The sequence below is a fragment of the Antedon mediterranea genome, chromosome 1, assembly GCF_964355755.1.
Source record: "Antedon mediterranea chromosome 1, ecAntMedi1.1, whole genome shotgun sequence".
NCBI lineage: Eukaryota > Metazoa > Echinodermata > Crinoidea > Comatulida > Antedonidae > Antedon > Antedon mediterranea.
The window spans coordinates 13,671,288-13,682,714 of record NC_092670.1 but is presented as its reverse complement, the minus strand read 5'-3'; the positions used below and the strand labels follow the sequence as shown (position 1 = coordinate 13,682,714).

Below are 11,427 nucleotides of genomic sequence, written 5' to 3'. Positions count from 1 at the left end.
GTGAATCTTTTGACGGGATTGCCTTTACAAATCAATTAAAAAAAAAAGAAAATGTTGAAAAAATAAATACAAATAAAGTTTAAAAAATTTAAATTTTAAAATAATGAAATCCACAAATGAATATCATACCAGTAGATAAAGTGTGAAAAAATAAAGTAAAAATGATGAACAGAAAAAAATACAGCTGCAGGACATAATATGATTAATATTGTATATTCATCACATGACGAATTATTGGTATTGTGCATGATGATCCTCTTTCATGTCATTTAGAGTTAATAAAACAGTAGACAAATTCGTAAGCATTTCTTTTTAGAAAATACGTATCTATAACTAAAATCAATGGCAGTAGTAATACGCCCTTGTCTTAATTTAGAAGCGGACAACGATGGGGCAACCTGAATTTGCGTTTTAACCTTGTTTGTCAAACGTGTCCCTTTTTTAAAGGTAGTACGATATCCATAAGCACGAACGGGCGATATTCATTAGTTCGATATTCATTAGCGCAATCTCCATGATATTAAAATACAGTAGTATTTGTGCGGTTCAGTACAGCGCCCTCTTCTGAAGTTTGACAATCTTAATTTTACTTACTGTACGATATAATCATTGTAATCATGTAATTTCCAATGAATGTAGAATTGGATTGGAAAACATTTAAAGAGTTCATAATGTGGTAAACACGTCACCAATTAAAAATGTAAACAGTAGCAAACAATGTTACGCATTACAAATAGTCTAAAACAATGCCCTCTTCTGAGATACTTCAACAATCTTACGTTTACTTTACATAACGTCTATACTGTTCTTTTAAACTTTGAATGTAAAAGTTCAAAACATTCAACGAGTTGTACATGGTAAACACTAATTAGAAACGTGTATACATTAGCACCACACATGTTGATAACATGTTCGCATGTTTAGTTTAGTAAAACGCCCTCTTCTGAAATGCATACTTGTCATTGAATGTAAAACTGAAAAGAACACATTTAACGGTTTGTGTTAACCAATTAGATGAAGCAGTAGCAAAGAGTTAGTAATACAATTGTGCGCATGTTTAGTAGGTTATAAATGATCTTGTGAAGACCGAAACCAATTTAGTTTACAGTACAAATTTACTTTTGGTAGATTCACCCCACACACGAATCCAAGGGCACATTTCAGTTCATTTCGGTAACGAATCTATGTCTAAATATGTAGCCTACTAATTATACGTGAAATCTAATTTGGAACAAATTAGTGAAGATACATTTTCATATATATATATATATTCATTTGATAATAATCATTTTACAAATCAGCTAGACATTATATTTTGTCATATAGGGCCTATACGACGTGATATATACATTGTGTTGTTTAACTGTACACTAATACGCCCTTTATAACCCCCTTACCCACTACTACACAGAGTCATCAAGGTAAACTGAATTTTTCCTCATACAATCAACCAATGGTGTTCCATGTATTTTAAAATTTTTAGACATTTCGGAAGTTAATTATGTAGTTAACTGATCTTTCAAAAATCATTTCGTTTAAATTAAACATCTTGAGTGATTAATTATCTTGGCTTTATCTTAATGGTGTAGAAATGCTTCGGAATGAATTGTCTATACCTATGCAAACACAACATACGTCATGTAAGCCGTTTTATAATCATTCCGTAAGTCAAAATTAATAGACGCTTAAACGCTATTTACAAAATGAACGTACTTTACAATGTTTGTTGTAATGTTATTTTCATGCGGTTTAACAAGCTCGTTCACAAGTTGCACTTTTCGATTAATATCAAGTATTGACATATTTGGATAGTTACTACATCATGGAGCTATAAAATTAGCTCAATGGATATATATTAACTGTACTTTTTTTTAATTTGAAAATAAACACGGCGACATTTTCCTAAAAAAATAAAACTATTTTGATTCAAAAACAAATTCTTCCAAGAATGTACGGATTTAAAATCCATATAATTGCGAGTTAAAGGCAGGGCAGCCGTTCGCCGTACCTAAACAAAACCGACAAGGGTTCGAGGCCGACTCGCCCCTAGTTCTGGTGTTGGAACAAGTCTTCTTGTATAAGGAATATAAACTGTATTACTATTATAGCATGAGTGCACTTCTTCAAAGAACCCAGTTCAGTATTCGAGAAGAGTAGTGGGTTACCCCGGTGAATTACTGGTTCACAAAATCTGATAGGACAGTGATTAATTTAATAATTATTGGCCACATTGCCTAACGACATAAAATAAAATAAAAAATAATAGGCCCTATAATGATTGTAATTTATTTTTACACATTATGTGACTATAATTACTATTACATTGTTATACTTTTTTTAATATCAAAACTGCATTTTCCTAACTATCCTTTAAACTTAACTTATTCCTGTTATAATCCTCATTAATCCTATGTCATCTGCCTTTAAAGGTTTTTAAGCCTCTTGTACGTGTAAAACATTTGAAAGAATTATGACTGCCACGGAATGTTTGGGAGGTTGTTAATTACAACGTTCCCAGTTTGATAGTTTTGTTATCTGAAGCAGTCGTGGACATAACCCATCTTTAATGTACCGTTTTATTCTAAAGGCACGTTTTAATCGTCTGATGAAATCAACCACCTATTGAGGTATCACGCAATTTCTCCTGTTTCAGGCGAGAGACTTCTTGACAAGACAGTTTCGAATAATTGTTATTAATAACTAATGTGAGCGAGTGTGGGTGGTATGTAAAAGTTGTAAAATAGTTGTGTATGGTTTTCACAGAAGACCAAATCTCACGTGAGTTAAGTTTTACACGAATGTTATTCGCGTAGTGGGCGCAGGCTATAAGGATGTATAAGTGTGTGTTGAATTTTCATGCATAATTATTTACAAATGTAAAACATGACGTCACGATACATAATAACATTTTAGGCCTAGTCCGGCCAGTGGCGTAACGCAGATGCCTGAGGCCCCTAGTTTAGGAACCCTAAGTGGCCCTCCAACGCTAGAGGCCTCGGGCGTTTTTAGCCTTTTCGACATATTTTTTAATACCTGTTTTTACCTCTTGGCACTGCTCAGTGGCCCCCGTAAGCTCCGGGTTTAGCTAAGTGAGCGCCCATATCCGTTACGCCACTGCGTCCGGTAGGCTACATTTTAAAGCTTGGTTTCCATTAGAAACGCAACTCGTTTGAAAGTAACTAATGACGAGCTTCTGTTTAAATAACCCATCGCTTATGATTGGTCAAATCACTCGCGTTGCATTACATCCTTGTGCCGCGTATAAGTATAAATGGGTGCCATGGTGGCTTAAAAGTATCAATTGAAATAAATCGCAGCGTCCGGGTCACAGACAAAATAATCAGAGGAGAGACATGTATTGTGAATGTTCTCCTAATGCCAATGTGTACAGAAGTAGGTATGTGAATATAGATAAATTGATACAAACGATTTTATGCACCTAACGTAAACAGAAATATAAATCAGTCAAGATTAAGTAAGTTGTAGCTACTATTGTTTACATGAACATCCGTTTATTATGTGATAATAAAATTAACGAATGTTATTCTAAAAGAATGTTGTATTTGAATACGAAAATGTCTTACGATTCAATAATACGTCACTTAATATCTCGAGACTGATGCGCGTTGTGTAATAAATGGTGTGCATTTCTACGCATGCCTCCTAAAACACCGAAACACAATACTTTCCTATCTGGGTTCAGATGTAACACCAAGGTAGGCGAATGCTGAATTATTTCGTATAGGTAAAAAACAATCTCGCGTCGTTAATATTCGTGCCCGTATTCGTGTTTATAATTTGGTCTAAAGAACGAACTACCTATCCTCAATCCATGCCATAAACAGAACGTCAGTAACTATCAACGAAAATAATCAAATCGAATTGAGGCCAAATCGCTAGCGATACAAATGCCGGCTTATTAAAAGAACATTGATGTAGGAGATTGATCCGTCGATTCTAGCGTACATGTTGTTTAACTGTGTAATGCTGGGCTAATCAAGATTAATTACCCAAAATTCAAGCAATGTTTATATTTCGTGTATTGGAGCAGCTATCGTATTTATAGAGGTTTGTGTATATTCGTGTTCTGGTAATCAAACAGACGGACTGACTGACTGTGGATAACAGAAGTTTTGATGCGAATGAATGCCAGTTTTTATTAAATACAACACTGATCACTTTGCGTATCTCAGTACAAAGTAAGTATTTAGATAAACTCGACAAGTGAAAACATTTAATTTGTCCATAATTTTTGTTTGACGTTACCCTAGTCTGTACATTGTACTCAAGAGGGTGTTGATTTCTGGGTACTCACATATGCAAGGTCCTATTTTAAGTTTTGTACTTACGTAGGGGTAAAGACTACAATAATAATATGTACAAAAAGGACAAACCTTGGAATTTTTAAATCCACCATGCGAGACTTTATGTTGGCCGATGTTATTTTATCCATTTGGTGGGGACAACGCCCACTGAAAGTACTGCCTTATTTGTATGTCTTTTAGGGGCAAAATAAGTATTTCATTAGAAACGAGATCATATTTACATAGCCGTTCCTCCGAACGTTCCACAACAATCTGTTCACACAATGTATTAAATTCTGAGAAAAATTTTGGTAATAGAAAAATATGTAATTTTAGTGGTATGATAGTCATTTATGGTGTTCTTCCCCACTCGACATTGCACCCGAAACACGTAAGAGATCATGATAACATCAGGGATGTCATGTCGCTGCCTGGACCTTCATGCCACGGGCTACCCTGTCAGCAACTGATAATACATATTCGCCCCATTTATTTTCAAAACGTTAAACGAGCTATCTGTTCGATTTATAGGTTGATAATCGACTTTACTTCCCAGGCACATTTTTTAGAATTTGTAACATTTAATAGAATGACACTTTGAAGTAACGTAACCATTTTTGTTTCTCTGCCAATAGGCCTAATCTCAGTGAATACTATTTTTAAATGTATATTTATTACCTCATGGTTGTACAGGTCTAATAGTGCATCCTTAAATTTCAAACCCCAGCATCGAAAACAAATTAATGTTGTTGTGCCACATGATGTGATAATTCTTCCAATATCACCGCTCCGATATTGATTGAATCACGTACACATTATGCGATATTAATGTGCGTCGCATAATCCCATCGCCGTGAGATTATATTAAACTCATTAAAATGCAGTTTGATATTTGTAAAAAATGATGATTATAACTCACGCATACCGATACGTCTTGTATTCAAGTTATGCGTTTGGAGAGAAGGGGTAGCCGATTCTCAGCATATGCATTATCAGCAAATCATGTGATGTCCTGTATCACATGTGATTTCTGTGTCATATGCCAGCTTAACTTAATAGTACGTGTTACATATAGATTACATGTGACACTGTAATTACATAAGTTGATACAGGTAGATTATGTAAAGAATAGGGAGAGACTGTTATCTGTTCTACTAAATTCGCTAACGATTTGTATTAGATTTTTAAGATTATAATAAACTTGATAACGGAAATACCTCATAAAAGTAAATGTTATTGACTCCCGCCCCATCCACATACTCGTGTTAGGGAATTCCCTGTTTGTGTCCCAGTACAAAACAGTCTTACACAATGTCCTCCATGACATCCAAGCAAACCAATCAGAAAAATAAACATAATTTTACGGATTTAAAATATAAACAGCCGGTAACACAAATCATTCGTGTAATTCAAATTATTCATGGTATAGACCATACTCATTTGTGTAATTTATTTTTTAAACCCGTTCATTACAGAGTGTTATGTAACAAGATGTTTATAATACAAAAACAATATTATTTATAACAAAAAAAACATGTTTACGATATAAAGATATGGGAGACTATTTTTATAACGTTACGGGAGAGGTGTACGTGGATTTGATTAGTGTGTTAACTATTAAACAATCGATCATATCAAATTTCCAATATCATTAATATACTGTATTCATTAATCTACCGTGTATCTTATTAAAGGAATTGTGTACTCTATGTGTTTCCAATAGAACGATTAAAAAAAATTATATTATTGTGGAACCAATTATAATTGAAAATAAGAATAAAAATACAGGCTTCCGAAATAAAATAAGAAATCGAACAATTACCTAAATAAAATAGTTATGATGTTACGTTATCGATAATATTCCGCACTTTTATATATACCATACATTTTTAGAGAGATATAATAACTATTGTATTTCTATTAGTTTTGAGACGGTATAGCATTGCCACTACACAACCGTGTTATTTCCCCATGTTTCGGCAAATTTATCGTGAAACTAATAAGGGAAATATGTGTGTTATAATGAATATGCACCATGTTTAGGGGACATGCCTATTCAGTTTCCCCTACTTAAAGAGGTCGTCGCTTCTAAAATTGTACATTTTGCCATTGCCTTAACATTAAGAATATTGTATTGTTTTAAAGATGTATTGTTTCTCAAAAACATGAAAAATAAAGATTAATTTAATCAGACTTTGAATAAGTTATTTTGTAGTTTTAATCAAGGTAATCACTTTCGCAGAAAAAAAACCCCCAAAAAAACAATGTTTTCACTTATAAAATGACAAAATAAATGGTTAAATTCAACCAAAACCCTATTGGCTGGCAGCCAATTGGATTATTTTTTGCTTTACTTCAGGTAAATAAATTTGTTTTCTTCTGTTTTTTTTTTCAAAGTGGATAACTACTATGTAACATTAAAATGGCATATTGAACAGAAACATTTTTAATCATTTTTTTTACAATACATCTTTAAATGTTTAACAACACATCACCGCGTAAGAGTACATATCCAACATCATAAGTATATGTGCTTATTATTTATAAATGATACGTTTAATATAATGATGTTTTCGATTTGCCACTACCTGTTCTTAATCGAATTGGGTTAATTAGACGCCGATGGTGATGCAAAGGTGTTCGTTATTACACATACATCCGTCAAAATACGTGGCGTATTCTTACTAAACACAATTGTAATTCTGTCAACAATGTGCCAATTAAGTATTTTGATCATATCTGGAGACTGTTAAATTATCACCTACGGTTATGACTACATAATGTTCAAGCCATTCGACTCATTAATTTACAGCAGATAAATGAATGGTTAAAAAAAGTCCGGAAATTAACATGGTATCGTTTTATCAAACGCGATACACGCAATATTCTGGGGCTGGGTGCACGTCGTCATGGCTCGCTGTGCTGGAGTTATCGATGTGCACGAATTCCCAGGCAAGCGTGTTAATACAAAATTCGATCGAGCTAGCGATTTTTTTTTTATAATTAAATGCACGAGTTTTTACTCATGAATAAGTGTGACTTAGGGAATACCTCATGTTTTCACTTACAATATAGGCAGAGACGAATTGTCATCCGTAGGTTTGTCCATAAAGCCGAGCTTTTAGTCGTGGACTACCTGGGCTATAGAATTGAATGGCGTAGCCTAATACCCTTTGATGGGAACGCCAACGGCAAGTGGTGTTGATCCGGCTAAAGACTGACTAGCTAACGATTCTAGTAGAGACAAGCCCTGAATCCGGTAGTAATGTGAACCTAGCCTACCTTAAATTATCATTATTATAACCCACCACAATCTACACCGTCTACCTCCTGTACCTTACATTACATTTTACAAATTATTACAATCATTACATACATTCTGTATATTTTTAAAGAAAACATTCATATTTTTGTTTTATTAATACAGTTAAAATGTTATGTTTTTAGTAGAACTGTAAATTGCTACTGTTCCGACAATAACACATTTATAAGGTCTATAAAAACATTTGGTGAGTTAAGTTACGTAAAAAATAATATGTTTCTTCATAATTCGCACTTAAAGATAATAAATAGAATGCGGTTTACTTCATTGTCACTAAAAGGTACAGCCTTTCGTTATAAGTGAATAAGTATTACCTACCTTCTCAATAACCCAAATACATTGAAAGATTTTGAAACGGAAGCGTTCAATTATACACTTTAATTGTGGCAGAATTAATGATATTACGTCGTTGCAATATTATGCAAAATAATGAATGTTTATGAGTGCGATGGTACAAATAACTGCATGAGGTATATGATAGAAATAATTAGATTTGTTGAGCGTGAACTTAACTTTAAAGATAAGTTCGTCTCACTGTATATTTGAAATACATCGCCTAACCCATATTCCTACTTGAATGCAAAGACGTAGACGCAACGCAAGCGAGTTGACCAATGATGAGCGAAATCACTTATGCTTCTTTCCCACTAGAGACACAACGCAAGGACGTAACGCAACGTAAGGGATTTGACCAATCACCAGCGATGGATATATTTTACTGTCGCTTGTCATTGGTCAACACGCTTGCGTTGCGTTTACGTCCTTGCGTTGCATCATAGTGGGAACCAAGCTTTACGTTGCGCTTCCGTACGCCTCAAGTGAGAACTGAGGCAAATTCGTCCTGCAGGTTATACAAACCGTGTCGAATCTCAGTTTTATAATAATTTTGTCAGTTCCTGACATAACTTGTGCCGCAAAAAGAGAGTTCTGATAAGGTTGGGGAATGGGTCGAATCCTTTGTTGCTGTCTGGTCGAAATACAATTTAAATCCACCTTGGGCATATATTACTACGTAAGCCGATACTTTTCATTTATATAGATTAATTTAAATAAATTAGATGTGATTTTCTAATTATCATATTGTAATCATATATGATTCTTTTTTATATTTATCCATACTAATTAAATCGGGATGAATAATTGTAGTTAAGATGCATAAATCGATCAATTACAACAGCTGGCGATTCTATTACTGTGACTCGAGGGCCTGGCTTCGGCCCAGTTGGCTGCATTTAATGCTAATTTACTCACGTTATCTAATTACCTAACTGGATAATCAAAGTTTAAAATGCTATTTACCGAAATGAATTACATTCGAATCTTGTTGATAGCTAAAGAGATTCAACTAGATGTGTGTGTATCACAATGCGATGGTACTATAAGGACATAGTTTTACTTCAATTAGGCCTATAGTCACAAAAACGGTCGGAAGAATAGAAATTGTGCATTTTCAATAGAAACAACCTTTAAGAGGAATGTATAGTATAAACGATTTCTGAGGCAATTCTTTAAATACATTTGTTTACAAATACAGGTAAGGAATGTTGATTCATTGATTAGGTTGACTATTTCTTAAATTGATTATCTCGCGGAATATACTTAATTGTGTACGATGAATTATTATCATGATTATAGGCGGATATTTAATTTCTTTATTTGGCAAGTATCACCACTAAATAAGGGGACTGTTATGATACCTAGTGTTCTTCAATATAGAACGGGGTTGCTGCATGTAAAGTTAAATATCTTGCGAAAGTGTCCCATGTGAGTGCCTCCGAGGCGTGTCATAAATAAGGGGTTCTAGCCTATTACGTTCATATCAATACATGCATTGAAGTGTGTTGTTGAGTCTCAGAGATATCCCTTTAATAGAAATTCTACTGCATGTGTCAAACATGTTACATTTTAGAAACATGTCGGGAAATGTACATTATAATAAATCTCAGCAAGGTATATAGGCGTGTGATTAGTTGGGCTCGCTATCATATTATATTTGAATTGTCAATTCAATTGAATGATTAGTTCACCATTCAATTGATAATTATTATTATAATATTTCCAGTTAACTATAAATCATGCATGGAGAATGTCTTACTGAAATTTCTCATCAGTGGGGACAAAGACATAAAAGAATGATTCCACTGAAACTGTCCATATCATTGTTACTATTAACACAAATCCCACAAGGCTTGGCGTTAAGCAAGCAGCTAACCAGATAAGCACATTAGAGTCCGGTTCACATTGAGGATACCTGAAACGACACACATCAAGCGTAAAAACGAACTGCATTTTTATGACACAGCGAACGATTTCAATGTGAACATAACGCGAGACGATCGAGAAGTTGATTCCCAACGTTCAATGCGGGTGAATTCGAAACGCTCGCGAAAGCACGCTTCGTTTTTACGCCTCAGTGTGCACGGCGTTTAAAGCAACCACAAGTAATCTACCGAAAACTACTCCAATTATTCAAATATGACAAATATAATCAGAATCTTGACAAATAATAGAAATAATAAATAACGTTATGGTTTCCTAAAAATACATTTTATGTTTTGCAGTCAGCAATTTAGGCTAGGATACAATTTCTGTGAACTAGTTTGATATTGTAATGTGTTATAACATTACGATGTAATCAAAATGAATAGGAAATTTAAGCTGACCGATAAATTGAAACTAGAATAATGATTTTCTTACCGTATCACGAAGGAAGATACGATTTACGTATAGATATTACATTTAATTCAAGTATGCTTGACCTAACATTAAGCGTAACTTTAAAATTACAATTATTATAATGAATTAAAATCTCATTAACCGATTAATGTCTTTCATGAAAACCATTGTAGGCTTGGTACAAATGAAAACCTAATAACATTTTCTTTTAAAATACAACGTACTGCGAGGCCCGACGGAAACTTCTTTTTTTGTTTATTTTGTTTCCTATTAGGTTAAGGCAGAAACTATAGAGGGCGTACATATATCATGATGCATGCCTGAGTTCATGACGTCATACTTGCAAAACACACTGTCTAATGCACGTACGTAGTGCAGATCAGCGTTACTCTACTCTCTTTTTCTCTCAATGTTGTAGTTAAAGACACTACACCTGCAATTGTTAACGTTTTGTAAAAATAATGCTTATATATAACTTTAAAAACATTAAACCAGGTCATTTCTTGTCTTAAATGTGCGTTTTAATACGGTTAATTATGATAAAAAGAGAAAAACAATGCACTACCTAAGTAGCTCGCGTCGACTAAAGTTCTCTCGTAGACGATTCTAGGCCTTATTTTCTTAGTTTTGTAGGCCTGTGAAAGTGGCAATAAACAACTTATACAAATCACGCCATTTGAAGAGGCATGATGATCTTACAATATAATAATTCTACATTAGCATACTTTATTATCTCCAACATAATTATAGGACCGTATTCATGAAAGTGTCTCAAGGATGTAGTTGACCGAAGACAGTAATCTAGGTTGCATTTTGTTCAATTCTCCCACATCATGCCTGCAGCAGGAATCCATAGGTTTAATAATTAATTGATTATGAATGTTAAATTATTTAAACAATAATGTTGTGTTCAAAAAAGCTAATACAACTTCCAAAATAATACAGCTAGTCAAAAAATGAATTGCATATTGCAAGAGTATGGCCTGAACTTTCCTAGAGGGTGCAAATCGCGAGAGGGCGCTCATGCATCCAAAGTGACAACTGCGAATCCGGAAGTGAACATGTGTTTAAGCCCGTTACTAGCCCCGATAGTGAAATTTCGTATCGACAGGGTATACAAAAGGA

At 33.9% G+C, this 11,427-nt stretch overlaps 1 protein-coding gene across 1 annotated transcript in view; it reads left to right on the top strand.

Annotated features, from left to right (window-relative positions):
* Positions 1-4,177: 4,177 nt before the first annotated feature.
* Positions 4,178-11,427, top strand: part of LOC140057416 (calcitonin gene-related peptide type 1 receptor-like) — an 86,238-nt gene continuing 78,988 nt past the window's right edge. Inside the window, exon 1 of the mRNA XM_072103091.1 lies at positions 4,178-4,199. The gene's annotated coding sequence lies outside the window, so the exon portion shown is untranslated. The remainder of the gene's footprint in view (positions 4,200-11,427) is intronic.